Source organism: Orcinus orca, chromosome 7 (assembly GCF_937001465.1).
Source record: "Orcinus orca chromosome 7, mOrcOrc1.1, whole genome shotgun sequence".
Taxonomy (NCBI): domain Eukaryota; kingdom Metazoa; phylum Chordata; class Mammalia; order Artiodactyla; family Delphinidae; genus Orcinus; species Orcinus orca.
The window spans coordinates 8,504,596-8,526,616 of NC_064565.1; positions in this window are offsets into that span (position 1 = coordinate 8,504,596).

Consider the following 22,021-nt stretch of genomic DNA (forward strand, 5'->3'; position numbering starts at 1 on the left):
AAACCCCAAAGTTAGCAGAAGGAAAGAAATAATAAAAATCAGATCAGAAATAAATGAAAAAGAAATGAAGGAAATGATAGCAAACATCAATGAAAGTAAAAGCTGGTTCTTTGAGAAGATAAACAAAATTGATAAACCATTAGCCAGACTCATCAAGAAAAAAAGGGAGAAGACTCAAATCAATAGATTTAGAAATGAAAAAGGAGAAGTAACAACTGACACTGCAGAAATATGAAGGATCATGAGAGATTACTAGAAGCAACTCTATGGCAATCAAATGGACAACCTGGAAGAAATGGAGAAATCCGTAGAAATGCACAACCTTCCAAGACTGAATCAGGAACATATAGAAAATATGAACAGACTAATTACAAGCACTGAAATTGAAACTGTGATTAAAAATCTTCCAACAAAGAAAAGCCCAGGACCAGATGGTTTCATAGGCGAATTCTATCAAACAAGTAGGGAAGAGCTAACACCTATCCTTCTCAAACTCTTCCAAAATATAGCAGAGGGAGGAACACTCCCAAACTCATTCTACGAGGCCACCATCACCTTGATACCAAAACCAAACAAGGATATCACAAAGAAAGAAAACTACAGGCCAATATCACTGATGAACATAGATGCAAAAATCCTCAACAAAATACTAGCAAACAGAATCCAACAGCACATTAAAAGGATCATACACCATGATCAAGTGGGTTTTATTCCAGGAAGGCAAGGATAATTCAATATATGAAAATCAATCAACGTGATACACCATATTAACAAATTAAAGGAGAAAAAACATATGATCATCTCAATAGATGCTGAGAGCGCTTTTGATAAAATTCAACACCTATTAATGATAAAAACCCTGCAGAAAGTATGCATAGAGGAAACTTTCCTCAACATAATAAAGGCTATATATGACAAACCCACAGCCAACATCATCCTCAATGTTGAAAAGCTGAAATCATTTCCACTAAGATCAGGAACAAGGCCAAGTTGCCCACTCTCACCACTCTTATTCAACATAATATTGGAAGTTTTAGCCACAGCAATCAGAGAAGAAAATGAAATAAAAGGAATCCAAATTGGAAAAGAAGAATTAAAGCTGTCACTGTTTGCAGATGACATGATACTATACATAGAGAATCCTAAAGATGCTACCAGAAAACTACTGGAGCTAATCAATGAATCTGGTAAAGTAGTAGGATACAAAATTAATGCACAGAAATCTCCGGCATTCCTATAGAGTAATGATGAAAAATCTGAAATTGAAATCAAGAAAACACTCCCATTTACCATTGCAACAAAAAGAATAAAAAATCAAGGAATAAACCTACCTAAGGAGACAACAGACCTGTATGCAGAAAATTTTAAGACTGATGAAAGAAATTAAAGATGATACAAATAGATGGAGAGATATACCATGTTCTTGGATTGTAAGAATCAACATTGTGAAAATGACTCTACTACCCAAAGCAATCTACAGATTCAGTGCAACCCCTATCAAATGACCACTGGCATTTTTCACAGAACTAGAACAAAAAATTTCACAATTTGTTTGGAAACACAAAAGACCCCGAATAGCCAAAGCAATCTTGAGAACGAAAAACTGAGCTGGAGGAATCAGGCTCCCTGGCTTCATACAATACTACAAAGCTACAATAATCAAGACAGTATGGTGCTGGCACAAAAACAGAAAGATCAATGGAACAGGATAGAGAGCCCAGAGATAAACCCAAGCACATATGGTCACCTTATCTTTGATAAAGGAGGCAGGAATGTACAGTGGAGAAAGGACAGCCTCTTCAGTAAGTGGTGCTGGGAAAACTGGACAGGTACATGTAAAAGTATGAGATTAGAACACTCACTAACACCATACACAAAAATAAGCTCAAAATGGATTAAAGACCTAAATGTAAGGCCAGAAACTATCAAACTCTTAGAGGAAAACATAGGCAGAACACTCTATGACATAAATCACAGCAAGGTCCTTTTTGACCCACCTCCGAGAGAAATGGAAAGAAAAACAAAAATAAACAAATGGGACCTAATGAAACTTCAAAGCTTTTGCACAGCAAAGGAACCCATAAACAAGACCAAAAGACAACCCTCAGAATGGGAGAAAATATTTGCAAATGAAGCAACTGACAGAGGATTAAACTCCAAAATTTATAAGCAGCTCAGTAACAAATAAACAAACAACCCAATACAAAAATGGGCAGAAGACCTAAATAGACATTTCTCCAAAGAAGATATACAGACTGCCAACAAACACATGAAAGAATGCTCAACTTCATTAATCATTAGAGAAATGCAAATCAAAACTTCAATGAGATATCATCTCACACCTGTCAGAATGGCCATGGTCAAAAAATCTCGAAACAATAAATGCTGGAGAGGGTGTGGAGCAAAGGCAATACTCTTGCACTTCTGGTGGGAATGTGAATTGGTACAGCTACTATGGAGAACAGTATGGTGGTTCCTTAAAAAACTACAAATAGAACTACCATATGACCCAGCAATCCCACTACTGGGCATATACCCTGAGAAAACCAAAATTCAAAAAGAGTCATGTACCAAAATATTCATCGCAGCTCTATTTACAGTAGCCCAGAGATGGAACCAACCTAAGTGTCCATCATCAGATGAATGGATAAAGAAGATGTGGCACATATATACAATGCCATATTACTCAGCCATAAAAAGAAATGAAATTGAGCTATTTGTAATGAGGTGGATAGAGCTAGCATCTGTCATACAGAGTGAAATAAGTCAGAAAGAGAAAGACAAATACTGTATGCTAACACATACATATGGAATTTAAGAAAAAATATGTCATGAAGAACCTATGGGTAAGACAGGAATAAAGACACAGACCTACTAGAGAATGGACTTGAGGATGTGAGAAGGGGGAAGGGTAATCTGTTACAAAGCGAGAGAGAGGCATGGACATATATACACTACCAAACGTAAGTTAGATAGCCTGTGGGAAGCAGCCACCTAGCACAGGGAGATCAGCTCGGTGCTTTGTGACCGCCTGGAGCGGTGGGATAGGGAGGGTGTGAGGGAGGGAGATGCAAGAGGGAAGAGATATGGGAACATAGGTATATGTATAACTGACTCACTTTGTTGTAAAGCAGAAGCTAACACACCACTGTAAAGCAATTTTACTCCTATAAAGATGTAAAAAAATAAAAAAGAAACAGAGACCCAACACAGCCATAAATAAATAAATAAATAAGTTTAAAAAAAAGAAAAAAACGTTAAGGAAGGTTAAAATGTTCCCTCTTAACATTGCCTCAAATTTTGCCTCTAAAATTCCTAAAATTGTTAACTTTCCCAATCCTGAGCCTCTACAGCTGGGATCCTGATCCGTAAAATTTTCTGACCTGTGGGCCCAGAAAAGTGTCTATTTATGTATTTATTTTACACAAATATAGACTCATGAAAAACTCAAACATGGACGTATATCTAGAAAAAGTTAAGAGACATTGCCCTAATTCTCCCTACCTCTCCAGAAGTAACAAAATGACCAGCTTGATATTTTATATCCAGAACTTTTTAAAAATGCACTTTTATATTCATACAAATAAATATCTAGAGTTCAGGTTTGTTAACATAAATAACGACATTTTTAATGTAAATATGTTTATGTTGGATGTGCTTACTTGAAAACATGTACAGTATTTTCTAAGACATTAAAGGCTATTATACGTTTTGGTAGGCTCTGTAAAATTACCATAAAATTTTTTTTTCCTCTGGTATGGGTTTTTATGCCTTCTCCTTCATTTCATTTTTTTTTAAATTTATTTTTGGCTGGGTTGGGTCTACATTGCTTTGTGTGGGCTTTATCTAGTTTTGGCGAGCAGGGCCTACTCTTCATTGCAGTGTGCAGGCTTCTCATTGCAGTGACTTCTCTCATTGTGGAGCACGGGCTTTAGGTGCACGGGCTTCTGTAGCTGCAGCACGCAGGCTCAGTAGTTGTGTCTCATGGGCTCTAGAGTGCAGGCTCTGTAGTTGTGGCACACGGGCTTAGTTGCTCCATGGCATGTGAGATCTTCCCAGACCAGAGATCAAACCTGTGTCCCCTGCATTGGCAGGTGGATTCTCAACCACTGCACCACCAGGGAAGCCCTCCTTCATTTCTTATTTTGTTTAGTTGTGTCCTCTCTCTTTTCTTCTTGTGAGCCTGGCCACGGGTCTGTTGACATTTTTTACACTTTCAAAGGACCAGTTCTTGGTTTTACTGATTTTTTCTATTGTTTTTAATCTCTAGTTTATTTATTTCCTCTCGATCTTTATTATTTCCTCCCTTTGGCTGACTTTAAGTTTGTTTGTTCTTCTTTTTCTAATTCTTGTAGGCATACATTATGTTGTTTACTTGATATTTTTTGAATTTTGAGGAAGGCGTATATTTCTATGAACATCCCTCTAAGAACTGGTTTTGCAACATCCTATAGATTTTATATAATTGTTTTCATTGTCATTTGTCTCAAGGTATTTTTTTAAGTAACATGTTTTTTTAGTCTCCATGACACTCATTTCTTTTTCTGTGGTTGATTTCTAATTTCATGTCATTGTGGTCAGAAAAGATGCTTGAAATAATTTCTATCCTCTTAAATTTGGTGAGGCTTGTTTTGTGTCTTAGTGTGTGGTCTATCCTAGAGAATGTTCCATGTGCACTTGAAAAGAATGTGTATTCTGGGTTTTTTCTTTTTTTTTCTTTTTTTTTGATGTAATGTCCTGAAAATATGAATTAAGTTTAATTGTGCTATTGTGTCATTTAGGATCTCTGTTGCCTTATTCATTTTCTCTCTGGAATATCTGTCCATTGATGTCAGTGGGATAATAAAGTCTCCTATTATTGTATTATTGTCAATTTCTCCCTTTATGTCTGTTAGTATTTGTTTTATGTATTTAGGTGTTCCTATATTGGGTGAATATATTTATTTGTTATTGAAGTACATATAATGACACTCCTCTGGCCTGCAGATTTTCTTTCATTTTTTTAAACTTTTTATTTTATATTGGAGTATAGCTGATCAACAATGCTGTGATAATTTCAGGTGCACAGCAAAGGGACTCAGCCATACATATACATGTATCCATTCTCCACCAAACTCCTCTCCCATCCAGGCTGCCACATAACATTGAGCAGTGTTCCCTGTGCTATACACAGGTCCTTGTTGGTTATCCATTTTAAATATAGCAGTCTATACAGGTTGATCCCAAACTTCCTAACTGTCTCTTCCTCCCATCCTTCCCCTCCTGGTAACCATAAGTTTGTTCTCTAAGTCTGTGAGTCTCTTTCTGCTTTGTAAATAAGTTCATTTGTATCATTTATTTTTAGATTCTGCATATAAGGGATATCAAATGATGTTTCTCTTTCTTGGTCTGACTTACTTCACTCAGTATGACATTCTCTAGGTCCATCCATGTTGCTGCAAATGGCATTATTTCATTCTTTTTAATGGCTGAGTAATATTCCATTGTATATATGTACCACCTCTTCTTTATCCACTCCTCTGTTGATGGACATTTAGGGTGCTTCCATGTTTTGGCTATTGTAAACAGTGTGGCCTGCAGACTTTCTGCTGAAATATCAGCTGATAACTTCATGGGAATTCCATTGTATGCTATTTGTTGCTTTTCCCTTGTTGCTTTTAAATTTTTTTCTTTGTCTTTAATTTTTGTCAATTTGATTACTATGTGTCTCAGCATGTTCCTTCCTGGGCTTATCCTGCCTGGGGCTCTCTGTGCTTCTTGGACTTGAGTGAGTGTTTCCTTTCCCATGTTAGGAAAGTTTTTGGCTATTATCTCTTTGAATATTTTCTCAAGTCTTTCTCTCTCTCTCTTCTCCTTCTGGGACCCCTATAATGCAAATGTTGGTGCATTTAATATTGTCCCTGAGGTCTCTGAGACTGTCCTCATTTCTTCTCATTCTTTTTTTTTTTAATTCTGTTCCATGACAGTGATTTCTACCAATCTGTCTTCCAGCTCACTTATTCGTTCTTCTGCCTCATTTATTCTGCTATTGATTTCTTCTAGTGTATATTTAATTTCAGCAATTGCATTGTTAATCTCTGTTTATTTGTTCTTTAAATCTTCTAGCTCTTTGTTAAACATTTCTTGTATATTCTTGGTCTGTGCCTCCATTCTTTTTCTGAGATCTTGGATCATCTTCACTATCATTTCTCTGAATTCTTTTTTAGGTAGATTACCTATCTCCACTTCACTTAGTTATTCTTCTGGAGTTTTATCTTGTTCCTTTATCTGGGGCATATTCCTCTGTATAACTTTCTGTTTGTGGTCTCTGTTTTGCAGGCTGCAGGATCATAGCTCCTCTTGCTTCTGGTGTCTGCCCCATGGTAGGTGAGGTTGGTCCAAGGGCTTGTTCAGGCTTCCTGGTGGGAGGGACTTGTGCCTGCCCACTGGTGGGTAGAGCTGGATCTTGTCCTTGTGGGCAGGGCCTTGTCAAAAGTTGTGTTTAGGGGTGGCTGTGGGCTCATGATGACTTTAGGTAACCTGTCTGCTGATGGGTGGGGCTGTGTTCCCACCCTGCTGGCTGTTTAACCTGAGGCATCCCAGTACTGGAGCCTTTAGGCTGTTCAGTGGGGCCAGGTCCTGGTGCCAAAATGGCAACCTCCAGGAGGGCTCATGCTGATGAATATTCCCTGGGGCCTCCACCACCAGTGAAATAGGATTCTGGCATTTTGACATTCAGGGATGCACCCCTGCCACTAGATAAAACCACTGAGCAACCTCTTCTGAAAACAGAGAATCTTCCAAGGGAAATGTTGAAGCCTGAAAAGTCCTCTTCTTCTTCTCTTCTCCCAACAACTCCTTAGTTTCTCCCTTTATATCTGCTAGTACTTGCTTTATATATTTAGGTGCTCCTATGTAGGGTGCATATATGTTAACAAGTGTAATACCTTATTTTTGTATTGATCCTTTTTTCATTATATAATGCCCTTCTTTGTGTTTCATTTCATCCTTTGTTTTAAAGTCTATTTTGTGTGATATGAGTATTGCTATCCCAGATTTCTTGTCCTTTCCTTTTACGTGAAATATATTTTTTGCATCCCCTCACTTTCAGTCTCTGTGTGTCATTTTTCCTGAAGTTAATCTCTTCTAGGCAGCATATTGAAGGACCTTATTTTTTATCCATTCAGCCAACTTATATCTTTTGATGAGAGCATTTATTCCATTGACATATAAGGTAATTATTGACAGGTATGTACTTATTGCCATTTTATTACTTCTTTTCCAGTTGTTTTGTTTTTTCTTTTCTGTTAATTTCTTCTTCTCTGTTTCTCCCACTGTGGTTTTATGATTTTCTTTGTAATATACTTGAGTTTTTGCTTTTTGCTTTTTGTGTATTTATTGTATGCTTTTGATTTGTCATTATCATGGGGTTCATATATTTTGACCCAGAATTATATCTACTTGCTTTGAACTGGTAATGATTTAATTCAGACACATCCTAAAAGGTCTACATTTTTAATCCTCTCCCTCACATTTTGCATTTTTCATGTTATATTTTATATCTTCATGCTTATCCCTTTACTGTTTATTGTATTTATAGTTGTTTTGTAATTTTTTTGTTTGTTTTTTAATCTATGTACTGCCTTATTTAAGTGATCTTCAATCTTTACTATATATTTGCTTTTCCCATTGGGATTTTCCTTTTCCATCAGATTCTACTTCTTTTCTATTTAGAGAGGACCCTTCAACATTTCTTTTAGAGTATGTTTAGTACTGCTGAATTCTTTTAGTTTTTGTTTCTATGAGAAGTCAGCAGAAAAATTAGCTGATAGCCTTATGGGACTTCCTTTGTAATGTGACGCTTTGTTTTTCTCTTGCTGAGATAACGTCTCTGTTTATCTTTAACTTATGCCATTTTCTTTATGTTATGTCATGGTATGGGTCTGTTTGGGTTCATTTTGTTTGGTACTCTCTGTTTCCCATTCCTTTCAATCGGTTCCTTTCTTCAGCTTTGGGAAATTTTCACTCATAATTTCATCAAATACATTTTATGCTCCTTTCTCTCCCTTATCCTACTGAGGCCTCTATAATGTGAATGTTAGTATGCTTGATGTTGTCCCAGAGGTCCCTTAAGCTGTTCTCCTTTTTAAAAAGTTTTTTCATTTGCTGTTCTGAATGGGCAATTTCCATTATTCTATCTTCCAGATCACTTATGCATTCTTGTTATCACCTAGTCTGCTGTTAATTCCTTCTAGTGTGAATTTTATTTCAGTTTTTGTATCCTTCAGCTCTGACTGATTTTTAAAATATATTCCTAGTTCCTTGTTTAAATTCTCACTGTGTTCATCTATGTTTTTCCCCAGTTCAGTTAGCATTTTTCTTACTAATGCTTTGAGCTCTTTACCTGGTAAATTATTTATCTCTGTTCATTAGGGTTATTTTCAGAGCTTTTTTCCTTGTTGTTTCATTTGAAACAAATTACTCTTTCTTTTCATTTCACTTAACTTTCTCTGTATCTATGAAATTAAGTGAGACAGTTACCTATCCCAGGTGTGTCCTTGTGTGGAAGCACCCCTATGCAGTCTGCATGTGCCCAGTGGCTTTGGTGGGAGAGCTGGATCTGAAGTGAGGACAGGCTGTGTCTTCCCCTAGGGTGTGCTGGCAGCCACTACCTTGGTGGGAGGTGGGGTTGGAAATGGAGGGTCTAGAGCTACAGTTCAGGCTTTTCTTATGCTTGTGACCACATCATCCTATGGGGATGGGCTCATTATCCCAAGGTGCTACAGCAGCAACCCTGAGGGTTGGTCCAAGCTGGTTCCATTCCTTCTAAGTGTCTTCTCTCCCACCTCTCAGCAATGGCATCTTCATCCCAGTGGGGAGCAGCACTGGAGCAAGAGGGGCCAGGGTCAGCACCCAGTGTGGGCCAGGTTCATGCTGGGATGGACCCAGCATGCCAGTCAGAACTCCAGACATCTTCCAATCTGCTGCCTTTGTGTGCCAGCAATGGCCTCTCTCACCCCTTTTAGATGGAGTGCTGGGTCCAACCTGGCCCTGTCCCCCCAGGCACACACTCTCCTTGGCAATGGCAGCCTTCACCCTAATTGGGAGCTGCACCAGAGGTAGAGACGCTGGAGCAAGCACTTGGTGTGGGCAGGGGCACATGCTGGGTTGGTAGTGGGAAACTGGCCAGAGCCCTAGGCTGTTTCAATCTGCTTTCTGCACCTTATCCCAGGAGTAATTACGCATGTGCCTGCTCTTCATGAGTAGAGTCTAGGTTTCTTACAGCTCTCCTGTAAGTCCCCTGGTTTTCAAACCAGCCAAGGGGACTCATCTTCACAGTGTCACACCCCAAGTTTGGGATGCCCAATGTGTGGTTCAAATACCTCACTCTCCAAGGAGGATTCCCAAGCCTGTGATACCCCCTCCTCTTCTGTGTCCCCTGCTAAGGGCATGGGTCCTGAACTGATCACTTCCCTTTCCTTCCTACCTGAATCCATGTGGATCTTTCTTTACAGCCTTGGTTGTTGAAGAGCCTTTCTGCCACCTTCCAGGTCGTTTTCCAAGAGAGTTTCTCCACATGTTGATGTATTTTTAATGTGTTTGTGGAGTGAAGGTGAGCTCAGCATCCTCCTATTCCACTGTCACCATCTCCTCTCTCACTAATGCTCTCTTATTAGTTGCTTTCTGGTTGTTTTCATTTCTATGCTTTCTTTCTTTCTGTTTCTGACTATATTTGCATATGGGTGATTTTCCCTGGTGGTACCCTGTTTCCCCTTTCTTTATTTTTTGTGAATCTACTCTAAGTTGTTGCTTACTATGAGGCTTACATATGACATATCATACATAAAACAGTTCATCTAAAGCTGATAGCAAATTAACTTCAAGCACCTATAAAAGTTTCACACATTTACTCCCCCTTTTTATATTTTTGATGTCATTATTTACCTTTTTAATATTGAGTTCTAGATATACAAATATTTGAGCTCATGAATAAAAACATATGGGGAGGGACTGAACTCAGACCTTGAAAATATAATTGCATGCACTGATAAAAACTCCTGGCTCCAATGAGTTACATGCCAGAAGATGACACTCCAGGAGAGGCCACACTATAAATTTCCAGCTAAAATATCAGGTCCCATCCTGTCCCAATGTACCTTTGCTCTTGCCACATCCCTGCCTACAGTATTCCACTCTGTACAGTGCTCCAACCCTGAGCTCCTGCGAGCTTCTTAGACTTCTTCTAGGAAATTCCCTGACCCCTGCAGCCAGCCCCCAAAGGTGCCCACAAGGTAAGCAATGAATGACTTCTTACTCTGCCTCTTAGTAGTTAAACTTGTCTTCAAAATTAGACTGAGCTCCTTGGAAGGGATCATGTGCCCCTATACTGGGAGAAACTTCAGTGCAGTGATCACACTGGCCCTTCTCTACAACCCAGGACCCAGTTTCTAGTATGCCACCTCCAAGGACATGTCTGGGAGCCTACGGGGAGCAAAGTCTCAAAGTCATGCTGGTAACAAGACCCCGACCGGGCAAGCAAGAGGCAAAGATTGTGGCAGACAAGAGGTCTGGCTGCAGCAAGCAACCCCAAAGGTAGGACAATCTGCACATGTCACCACCTGCTGACTCTCAGCAGAGGACAGGGCTCCTATCCACCTCCACATGGTTGTCAGGGGTCCCAAACTTCTTCCCTGGAAAAGGTATGTTCTCAGAAGTCACCAGAGATGGGAGAAAGAATACCTTCCTTGGCTTGCTCCAGGCACTGTGTTCTCAGAGAGCTCCTTGCTCTTTCCTGACAGCCAGTCCAGAACTTATTACCAGAGCCCTGTGGGGCAGCAGGTGGATCGTAACCTTGATGAAACCAAGGTAGAATGATAAGAGGGCCTCTGGGTTTGTCCCAGAGGTTCCAAAGTTGGATGGAGTCAGAGAACACTTGAAAAAATTTAGTAGCTCTAACAGAATCTGTTGACCAAAGTTAATTAAATAGGCGGCTTTTATTCTGAAGGCCAGCATTGAGATTGAGAGTTACAGAGCATTTACCTGACACGTCTAAAATAGTCTATATCTTCCCACTTCTGGTGTCTTATCTCAATTTTCAGAATATTAGAGCTGGCAGAGGCCCCAGAGCTTGGGCAGTTCAACCCCACATTTCAGAGATTGGAATGGAAGCCTAAAGACAGGTTGGGGTGGTGCAGAGCCAAGGCTTACTGGGCCTGAGTCCCCTGCCTGTCAACCCAGCATAGTTTCCTCACTTCCAGACAGGAGCAGAAGTTCTTCTTAGGCCAATGATGAGGATCTCTGCCACTGCCCACTCTACTGGGTGGGAGAGGGCTCATCCACTCAGGGAAAGTCACATAAGGACTCAGCAGGTGATGCCAGGTGGGGACCACAGGACAAGTCCCAATCTCTTAGATTCTGTGGTCTCAGTCTGCATTCCTAACTCCCCAGAAGGCAGGATGTGCCCAGAGGTAGATTCTCCTCCTTTTCAGGGGATCCATCCTCAGGGTATTTCAGTGCTCATATGGGGAACACAGAGATGGGGAAAGATGGAAAGTTCTCCAAGGGGAAAAAAGAGACATACTTAATAAAAAATAGTATATTTAACATTCATGTTTACCTCTGCCCTCTTCAAAAACCTCACAAACATGCAGTAGTGAACAAATAAAGGTATGAACTCACCAGGAAAAAGAGGATGAGTGAGGACAACACAGACTAGAGGTGTCAGTGATATGTTGGAAGAGGGCAAGAAAGACAGACAGGGAGAAAGGGGGCAGGAACTAACTCAGCGGGGCTGCAAAGTCCAGGTCTAGCCTGCCTGAGAGGAGAAAGCTGTAGGAGAAAGTCAAGAAAGGCTCTAGACCTGCCCCACCAGAGGTGGGAGAGAGGTCTGAGCTGGAGCCCAGGTGGGCTTACTGACTGTATAAGTAGCAGTGAGACCCCAGACTCACCTCCTCCCCTGAGAAGTTCTGGATTCCAGGTCAGTAGACTCAGTCAAGATTGGGGTGAGGACCTAGGGTGAAGAGAGGGCTAATCAGAATGTTTGTGAATGCTGAGACTTAAGACCTCTCCCCTCAGCAGGCTGCTATGAGCTTGACAATAACTCAAAAGCAGGAAATTGTAGGATTCTTCTCCAGAGAGACTGAATGAGCCCAGACACTGCGGGACATGGAGTATGGTGGGAGGCATGAACAAGCCATCACACTGCACATCACCCTATAATGGAAGCCCCAACACATAGTTTCTCACTCACTTTCAATGCCTCATCCTTAAGTAAAACAAAAGCCCAAGAATTACCAAATATTTGGGGGAAGCCTCCAAGTGAAATACAGAAAGCAAAACAAATACTTTAGAGAAAATAGGAATTCAGAAGAAAATAGACAATGCAGATGCATAAGAAAACTTGAATTTATATAATTTATACAATAGAACTAATAGAAGATACAGAATCCATGACACAGAAAAGGTGCTATAAGAAAAAGAACAGTGTCAGAAAGCACTTCTAACATCTGTTAGGAACTCTTAGAAATAAAAATTATGAAAAGAGAAATTAAAATTCAGTAGAATGGGAAGATAAATTTAGGAAAATCTATTAAAAAGTAGGAAAAGTAATAAAATTTAAGGATCAATTTAGGAATTCTAAGTTATAAATCCTAGGACCTCCAGAAAGAGAGAGAAGGAAAGGAATTATTTATTTGTTTGTTTGTTTGTTTTTGGATGCATTGGATCTTCGTTGCTGTGTGCAGGCTTTCTCTACTTGCGGCGAGCAGGCGCTACTCTTTGTTGTGCTGTGCAGGATTCTCATTGAGGTGGCTTCTCTTGTTGTGGAGCACAGGCTTTAGGCACGTGGGCTTCAGTAGTTGTGGTATGTGGGCTCAGTAGTTGTCGCTAGTGGGCTCTAGAGCACAAGCTCAGTAGTTGTGGTGCACAGTCTTAGTTGCTCCACAGCATGTGGGATCTTCCTAGACCAGGGCTTAAACCCGTTTCCCCTGCATTGGCAGGTGGATTTTTAATGACTGCACCATGGAGGAAGTCCATAATTTTTTTTTTTTTTAATTTTACATTTTATTTTATTTTTTTTTCTTTAATATACATATATTCTATTCATAAATTACACATATATACCACTGTAAAAATACATCTTTTATGTATAAAACATATACAGTCGTCCCTTGGTATCCACAGGGGATTGGTTCCAGGACCTCCACAGATACCAAAATCCCAGGATACTCAAGTCCCTTTTATGAAATGGCACGGTATTTGCATATAACTCACACACATCCTCCTGTACACTTTAAATCATCTTTAGATTAGTTATAGTACCTAATACAGTGTAAATGCTATGCTATGTAAATAGTTGCTGGGTACATGGCAAATTCATGTCTTGCTTTTTGGAACTTTCTGGCGTTTTCCCAAATATTTTTTTTTTTATTCATTTATTTTTAATGACTTATTAGAACAAACACCTATAGATATCATTATATATATGATATATAAATTAATTATACAATATATCATGTATTAATTATTAAAACATACTCTGGTAAATATTATATATTCAATATGAAACAGGAGGAAAGGGGGCAGGGCACAACCTTTAAAAGAATTACATAGCCCGAGGACACAACATAAACTGATTAGAACAAAATAGGTCCAAGATGGCGGACGAGTCTACTTCCACTAGACCTTGAGCCTCAGTATACACTCATTGTAACACATCAGCAAGCTAAGCGACACACCCACAGGTGCCACGACAGTTCCAAGGATGACCATAAAGGTCAAAAAGTGGGCGGTGGCTCAATTCCTAGAAATCCCCACCCCTTCCCCAAAATAGCTGGAATACTCCTCCCACTCATCAGCGTATGAAATTACTCACCCCTATAAAACTAACAACCCCATACCCTGGTGCTGCCCTCGCCTTCTTTTTTTTTTTTTTTTTTTTTTATTTTATTTTTTTTTTATAGGTATACCTGGATTTAATTCTCACTTCTACCGCTTGGTAGCTGGATAGCCTTAGGCAAGTTTCATACCTCCCTGAAATTCACTTAATTCAGTCTGTAAAATGGCATAATAACTTATTATAGCATCCTTTTAGGAATTTTAAATCAGTTCTTGAAATAAAAGTACACAATATATAGACAAGTATGGATTCCTCAATAGATGTTTGACCTTTCATTTCTCCAGTATCCCACCCGCATCAAATAAAGAAAAATACTTTTTAAAATTTACGAATATTTCATTGTTGTAAAGTTAAAGCCATAAAAATAATCAAATGGCCTACTATCATACCATTAGAAGAAAAAAAAAAAAAAAAGGTGTTCATGAGAGTTCCATATTAGAATACAAGTTTTCCTTAGGCACCTGTTTATGTATGCTATTCTGCTCTTTACAATAAATAATTAAATTTAAAAGACTTAATTCCTCACTTTTAAGACCTTATTAGTTTACAAATTACATATTGACCTATGCTAAATTTTATACCAACCCATGCTAATGAATTCAGTACAGAAAACAAAAAACACTGCACTCAAGCAAACTACATATATATATATATATATATATATATATATATAACTTAATGAGAATTGCTACTCAAGCTTTCTTTTGGTTTCCATTTGCATGAAATACCTTTTTCCATCCCCTTACTTTCAGTCTGTATGTGTCTCTAGGTCTGAAGTGGGTCTCTTGTAGACAGCAAATATATGGGTCTTGTTTTTGTATCCATTCAGCCAATCTGTGTCTTTTGGTGGGAGCATTTAGTCCATTTACATTTAAGGTAATTATCGATATGTGTGTTCCCTTTCCCATTTTCTTAATTGTTTGGGGTTTGTTATTGTAGGTCTTTTCCTTCTTTTGTGTTTCTTGCCTAGAGAAGTTCCTTTAGCAGTTGTTGTAGAGCTGGTTTGGTGGTGCTGAACTCTCTCAGCTTTTGCTTGTCTGTAAAGGTTTTAATTTCTCCATCAAATCTGAATGAGATCCTTGCTGGGTAGAGTAATCTTGGTTGCAGGTTTTTCTCCCTTCTGGCTTGCAGAGTTTCTGCTGAAAGATCAGCTGTTAACCTTATGGGGATTCCCTTGTGTGTTATTTGTTGTTTTTCCCTTGCTGCTTTTAATATGTTTTCTTTGTATTTAATTTTTGACAGTTTGATTAATATGTGTCTTGGCGTATTTCTCCTTGGATTTATCCTGTATGGGACTCTCTGTGCTTCCTGGACTTGATTAACTATTTCCTTTCCCATATTAGGGAAGTTTTCAACTATAATCTCTTCAAATATTTTCTCAGTCCCTTTCTTTTTCTCTTCTTCTTCTGGAACCCCTATAATTCGAATGTTGGTGCGTGTAATGTTGTCCCAGAGGTCTCTGAGACTGTCCTCAGTTCTTTTCATTCTTTTTTCTTTATTCTGCTCTGCAGTAGTTATTTCCACTATTTTATCTTCCAGGTCACTTATCCGTTCTTCTGCCTCAGTTATTCTGCTATTGATCCCATCTAGAGTACTTTTAATTTCATTTATTGTGTTGTTCATCGTTGCTTGTTTCATCTTTAGTTCTTCTAGGTCCTTGTTAACTGATTCTTGCATTTTGTCCATTCTATTGTCCATTCTATCTCCAAGATTTCGGATCAACCTTACTATCATTATTCTGAATTCTTTTTCCGGTAGACTGCCTATTTCCTCTTCATTTGTTAGGTCTGGTGGGTTTTTATCTTGCTCCTTCATCTGCTGTGTGTTTTTCTGTCTTTTCATTTTGCTTATCTTACTGTGTTTGTGGTCTCCTTTTTTGCAGGCTGAAGGTTCGTAGTTCCTGTTGTTTTTTGTGTCTGTCCCCAGTGGCTAAGGTTGGTTCAGTGGGTTGTGTCAGCTTCCTGGTGGAGGGTACTAGTGCCTGTGTTCTGGTGGATGAGGCTGGATCTTGTCTTTCTGGTGGGTAGGTCCACGTCTGGTGGTGTGTTTTGGGGTGTCTGTAGACTTATTATGATTTTAGGCAGCCTCTCTGCTAATGGGTGGGGTTGTGTTCCTGTCTTGCTAGTTGTTTGGCATAGGATGTCCAGCACTGTAGCTTGCTGGTCGTTGAGTGAAGCTGGGTGCTGGCGTTGAGATGGAGATCTCTCGGAGATTTTTGCTGTTTGATATTATGTGCAGCTGGGAGGCCTCTTGTGGACCAGTGTCCTGAAGTTGGCTCTCCCACCTCAGAGGCACAGCACTGACTCCTGGCTGCAGCACCAAGAGCCTTTCATCCACAGGGCTCCTTAATTTGGGATGATTCGTTGACTATTCAGGTATTCCACAGATGCAGGGTATATCAAGTTGATTGTGGAGCTTTAATCCGCTGCTTCTGAGGCTGCTGGGAGAGATTTCCCTTTCTCTTCTTTGTTCTCACAGCTCCCAGGGGCTCAGCTTTGGATTTGGCCCCGCCTGTGCGTGTAGGTCGCCGGAGGGCGTCTGTTCTTTGCTCAGACAGGACGGGGTTAAAGGAGCCGCTGATTCGGAGGCTCTGGCTCACTCAGGCCGGGGGGTAGGGAGGGTCACGGAGTGTGGGGCGGGCCTGCAGCGGCAGAGGCCGGTGTGACGCTGCAGCCTGAGGCGCGCCGTGCGATCTCCCGGGCGAGTTGTCCCTGGATCCCGGGACCCTGGCAGTGGCGGGCTGCACAGGCTCCCCGGAAGGGCGTGCGGCCAGTGACCTGTGTCCGCACACAGGCCTCCCGGCGGCGGCAGCAGCGGCCCTAGCGTCTCATGTCTGCCTCTGGGCTCCGCACTCCCAGCCGCGGCCCACGCCCGTCCCCGGAGCTCTCCCAAGCAGCGTTCCCAATCCCCTCTCCTCGTGCACCAGGAAACAAAGAGGGACGTAAAAGTCTCTTGCCTCCTCGGCAGGTCCAGACCCCTCCCCGGACTCTCTCCCGGCTAGCCGCGGTGCACTATCGCCCTGCAGGCTGTGCTCACGCCGCCAACCTCAGTCCTCTCCCGGAGCCCCGACAAAAGCCGGAGCCTCCGCTCCCAGTCCCGCCCGCCCCGGCGGGCGAGCAGAAAAGCCCCTCGGCTGGTGAGTTCCGGCCGGCCCGATCTTCTGCGCTGGAATCTGTCCGCTTTGCCCTCCGCACCCCCGCTGCCGCGCTCTCCTCCGCGGCTCCCAAGCTCCCCCACTCCGCCTCCCGAAGTCCCCACCCGCGAAGGGGCTCCCCAGTGTGCGGACACCCCTCCTCCTTCACAGCTCTCTCCCGCCGGTGCAGCCATAATTTTTTGATTTAAGAAAATTTCCCAAGATTTACCTTTTAGATTTAAAGAGTCCAGAGTGTTCAGCAGAATCAGTGAGAACAAAACATCAAGTTACATTATCAATGTGTTTCAGAATCACAGGAATAGTGCTAAAAGCTTCCAGAGAGAAACAGAATACATAGGGGACAAAGGATTTGAAAATGGAAGAAACAGGAGCAATGCCTTTGTAATTCTGCAGGAAAATCATTTCCATCCTAGAATTTAGTACTCAAACTATTAGTCAAATCTAAGAGTGAAATAGGATTGCCTTAGACATTCAAGGTCTCAAAAATTTATCTAAGGAAGCTATTAGAGTACAGATTCCAGCAAAATCTGTGAATTAACCAAGAAAGAGGAAAATGATACAACACAGGAGAGAAGTTAATGGCATTCTCTGGATGATGTTAAAAGAAATTCTAGGACAGACTTAACATGAAGCCAGGACCCATAGGAGCAGGAGAAGAAGGGATACCAGAGAAAAAGCATCCAAAAAGAAAAAAGAAAAGCTATCAGCAGACTAAGAATGCATTTGACCATGTGGAAAATATATGGAGATATTGTTTACATATTCACTGAAAAATTTGTGAGTAGCAACAGAAACATGGAAAATTAAACAGAAAAGGAAGCAATGATTAACTCCAGGAAAAATGAAAAGTTATACAAGGACAGAAACATAGTCATAGCACACTTTGGAGTTTATCAGTTAATAATGCTTACATAATTGTAATGTGAATGCTATATTGATTTAGCAAAATAAAAGTTATCAGAAATAACTCATTTCTCATATTCAGAAATATTTGTAGGTGTCTTTGCTGGAACAGGGTTAGATTTACCCAGAGTCCACACTCTCTGCCTCTTCCTCCTGGTGAACAATGTGGTGTTGGAAAAAATCTCCCACCAGAGTAGGCAGCTCAGTCTGCGTGTATGGAAAAAAAGGATTTCCCCTGAAGTCTGCAAATCTGGTTACAAATCTGGCTGATGACCCAGGCTAAGCAGTCTAAGTCATGGCGGCCCAACCAAAGTTGTCTGCACATGCCTGCAAGCACCCTGCCTGATTGTGTGTGTGTGTGTGTGTGTGTGTGTGTGTGTGTTCATTTATTTATTTATTTTTGGCTGTATTGCGTCTTCATTGCTGCATGCGCTTTCTCTAGTTGTGGTGAGCGGGGGCTGCTCTTCGTTGCAGCATGTGGGCTTCTCATTGCAGTGGCCTCTCTTGTTGCGGAGCACAGGCTCTAGGGACACGGGCTTCAGTAGTTGTGGCACATGGGCTTAGTTGCTCCATGGCATGTGGGATCTTCCTGGACCAGGGCTGGAATCTCTCTGCCCTGCATTGGCAGGCAGATTCTTAACCACTGCACTACCAGGGAAGCCCCCTGCCTGATGCTTAATGTGATGGAAACACACAGGTTTGTGGTGCAGTGGTAGATTTGAGTTCTAGATTCTGCTCTGCTATAATTCATTACTCTAGGCTAGTCATTCAACTCTAGGCCTCAATTTCTTCATCTCTCAAATGAAGACAAGGACACACACTCACAAGGTTGCCATGAAGTTAAGTAACTGTAACACTAAGTGACACTTATTGAGCACTTACTAAAAGCAAAATTCTTTACATATATGAGTTTGTTTCATTCTCACAATGACTCTGTATGTTAGGTGTTATTGTTTCCCCCATCCCTAAATAGATAAACTGGAAGCAACTGTAACAATTTTTCCCTGTGATTTATCCCCTAAACTTCAGCCAGTTGGGCCAACAGTCATTTTATGCACAAAACAATTGTAAAACCTCACATTCTAAAATGTTGAAGTGTTTCCCCACTTCTCCTCTAAGAAAGAGTGAATCAGAGCTGAAGAATACAGTAATCGAAATGAAAAATACACTAGAGGGAATGAAAAGCAGATTAGGTGATACAGAGGAACACATAAGTGACCTGGAAGACAGAACAGTAGAAATCACCCAATGAGGACTGCAAAAAGAAAACAAAATTTTTTTAATAAGAATAGTTTAAAAGACTTCTAGGACAGCATCAAGTATACTAACATTCACAATATAGGGGTCCCAGAACAAGAAGAGAGAGATAAAGGGGCAGAAAATTTATTTAATGAAATTATGGCTGAAAATTTCCTGAAGCTGAAGAAGGAAACAGGCATCCAAGTCCAGGAAGCACAGAGAGTCCCAAACAAGAAGAACCCAAAGAGACCCACCAAGACATATCATGATTAAAGTGGCAAAAGAGAGAATTTTTAAAGGCAGCAGGAGAAAAACAAAGAGTCACATACAAGGGAACCCCCATAAGGATATCAGCTGACTTTTCAGCATAAACTTTGCAGGCCAGGATGGAGTGGCATAATATATTTAAAGTGCTGCATGGAAAAAAAATGTACAACCAAGGATATTCTACCCAGCAAGGTCTCCATTCAGAATTGAAGGAGAGATAAAGAGCTCCCCAGGCAAGCAAAAACTAAGAGTTCATCACCATTAAATCAGCCTTACAATAAATGTTAAAGGGTCTTCTTTGAGTGAAAAAGTAAAGGTTATAACAATAAATAAGAAAATATATGAAGGGAAAAAGTCTTACTCATAAAGGTAAATATATATTAAAGGCAGTGGATCAACCACTGAAGCCAGTACAAGGGTTAAAAGACAAACATTGTAAAATCAACTATAATCACAATAAACAGTTATGCCATACACATAAAGATGTAAAGTATGACACCGAAACATAAAATGTGTGTGGGGATGAGTAAAAAATGTAGAGCTTTTAGAATGTGTGTGAACTTAAATGACTATCAGTTTAAAACAAGTAAAATTTGTTATAGGTCAACCTCATGGTACACAGATCAAAAACCTACAATAGATACACAAAATCTAAAGAGAAAGAGACCCAAAAATAATACTAAAGAAAATCATCAAACCACAAGGGAAGAAGAAAGGAACAGAAAACAACTACAAACACAACCAGAAAGCAAGTAACAAAATGACAATAAGTACCTACCTATCACCAGGGAGCTTATAAGCAACAGAGAGAAAATTGAGTACTTAAAAAGAATCAGCAAATAATTTATGACAGATTTGTATTGTTCAGAAGATGAGCAGGCTAACAAATTAATTCAAGTGTATTAGGTGTCTCTGCTAAGGTCTTTCTCTGAGCATAGGGGCATCCTCAGTTCATGCCCTGGACAAATCAGAACTACCAACACCTATAGCATTTGGATGCTAAATATGTGGTTCAGCTCCTTCCCCAGGTGCAGGTAACTATGAGGAATGTTCTAGACTGAGGGCCAGACTACCTACAGAAGCAAAAGACTTGATAGAATGTCATACTCTTTATCAGCTACCTCTAGGCCCCACTCACTACCAGTGCTTCCTGGTATCACCTCCCAAATAAACTGTCAGCACTTATATCCTCAGGGCCTATTTCTGGAAGAAGCCAAATAGGACAGGTTATAGTACAGTGATATCTTTCACTCTTGACCCTCTGGCCAGGCCCTGTGCAGGCCCTTCTTCCTATGGAAACCCTCCCTCCATCCCTTGCCATACGGTCATGGCTTGTCCATGACACAGGCTCCAAATGCATGCTACCTAGGTCCATATGGGTCCAGCACATGCCCTTGCACAACAACCCCAGGAAGAGGTGTCTTCTCAGTGATTTCTTCTGAGGAAAAGTCATGTAGGGTAAGCATATAACCAAGGACAGCAGGTGTCTGTTCAGCCACCAGGACTCTGGGTATTTGCAAAAGGGTCTACCACTTCCTTCAGTGGACTGTAGTGGGGTTTGAGGAGATAATGAACAGACTTCACAAGGGATATTTCATTTACTCCTGAATCACTGTTGAAAAGGAGGATGAGGAAGAGCAAAGTCACTTGACTTAAAACACAAACAGATGATAATGATCATCACAATGATCGCAGTAATTATCGTGTAGGTAAAAGTAAGCTGTAAATAAACTCATAGGTAATAACATGGAAGATAGTGGAAAGTATTGGAAGAAGCTAATGCATGTGAAAGCTCTTGACCTTTCAGGAAGGAGAAGAAGGGTAATTAACTCTAGAATTTCTAAAAATATATAATGTTAAGTGTATAATTCAAAATTTTAACCAGTAAAATAAAATATAGATAGAAAGCATAGGTCTAGTTTTTGTGCAGCCTAAAAGTTATACAATTTTACAAAACAAAACCACCAAAACAAAATGAGGTACAAAAGTGAATATTTTTAAATGTAGAAAAAATATTTTTATTATTTTACTTTTTATTGAGGTAACATTGGTTTATAACATTAGATAAGTTTCATGTGTACAATATTATATTTCTACTTCTGTATACACTACAGCATGCTCACCACCAAAAATTTAGTTTCCATTCCTTACCATACGATTGACTCCCTTTACCCACTTCATCCTCCTCTCATTCCCTTCCCCTCTAGTACCACTACTCTGTTCTCTGTATACATGTGCTTGTTTGGTTTGGTTTGTTGATTTATTTGTTTGTTTGTTTTTTTATATTCCACATATGAGCAAAATCAAAGGAGCAAAAAACATACAATGGAGAAAGGATAGTCTCTTCAATAAATGGTGTTGGGTAAACTCGGCAGCCACCTGCAAAAAAAGTGAAACTAGACCACTATCTCACACCTTACACAAAAATCAACTCAAAATTGATTAAAGACTTGAATGTAAGACTTGAAACCATAAAACTCTCAAAGAAAACACAATACACACAATTGTCAAAGGGAATACACCCTCTGATATTGACCTTAGCAATATCTTTCTGGATATGTACCCTCAGGTGAAGGAAACAA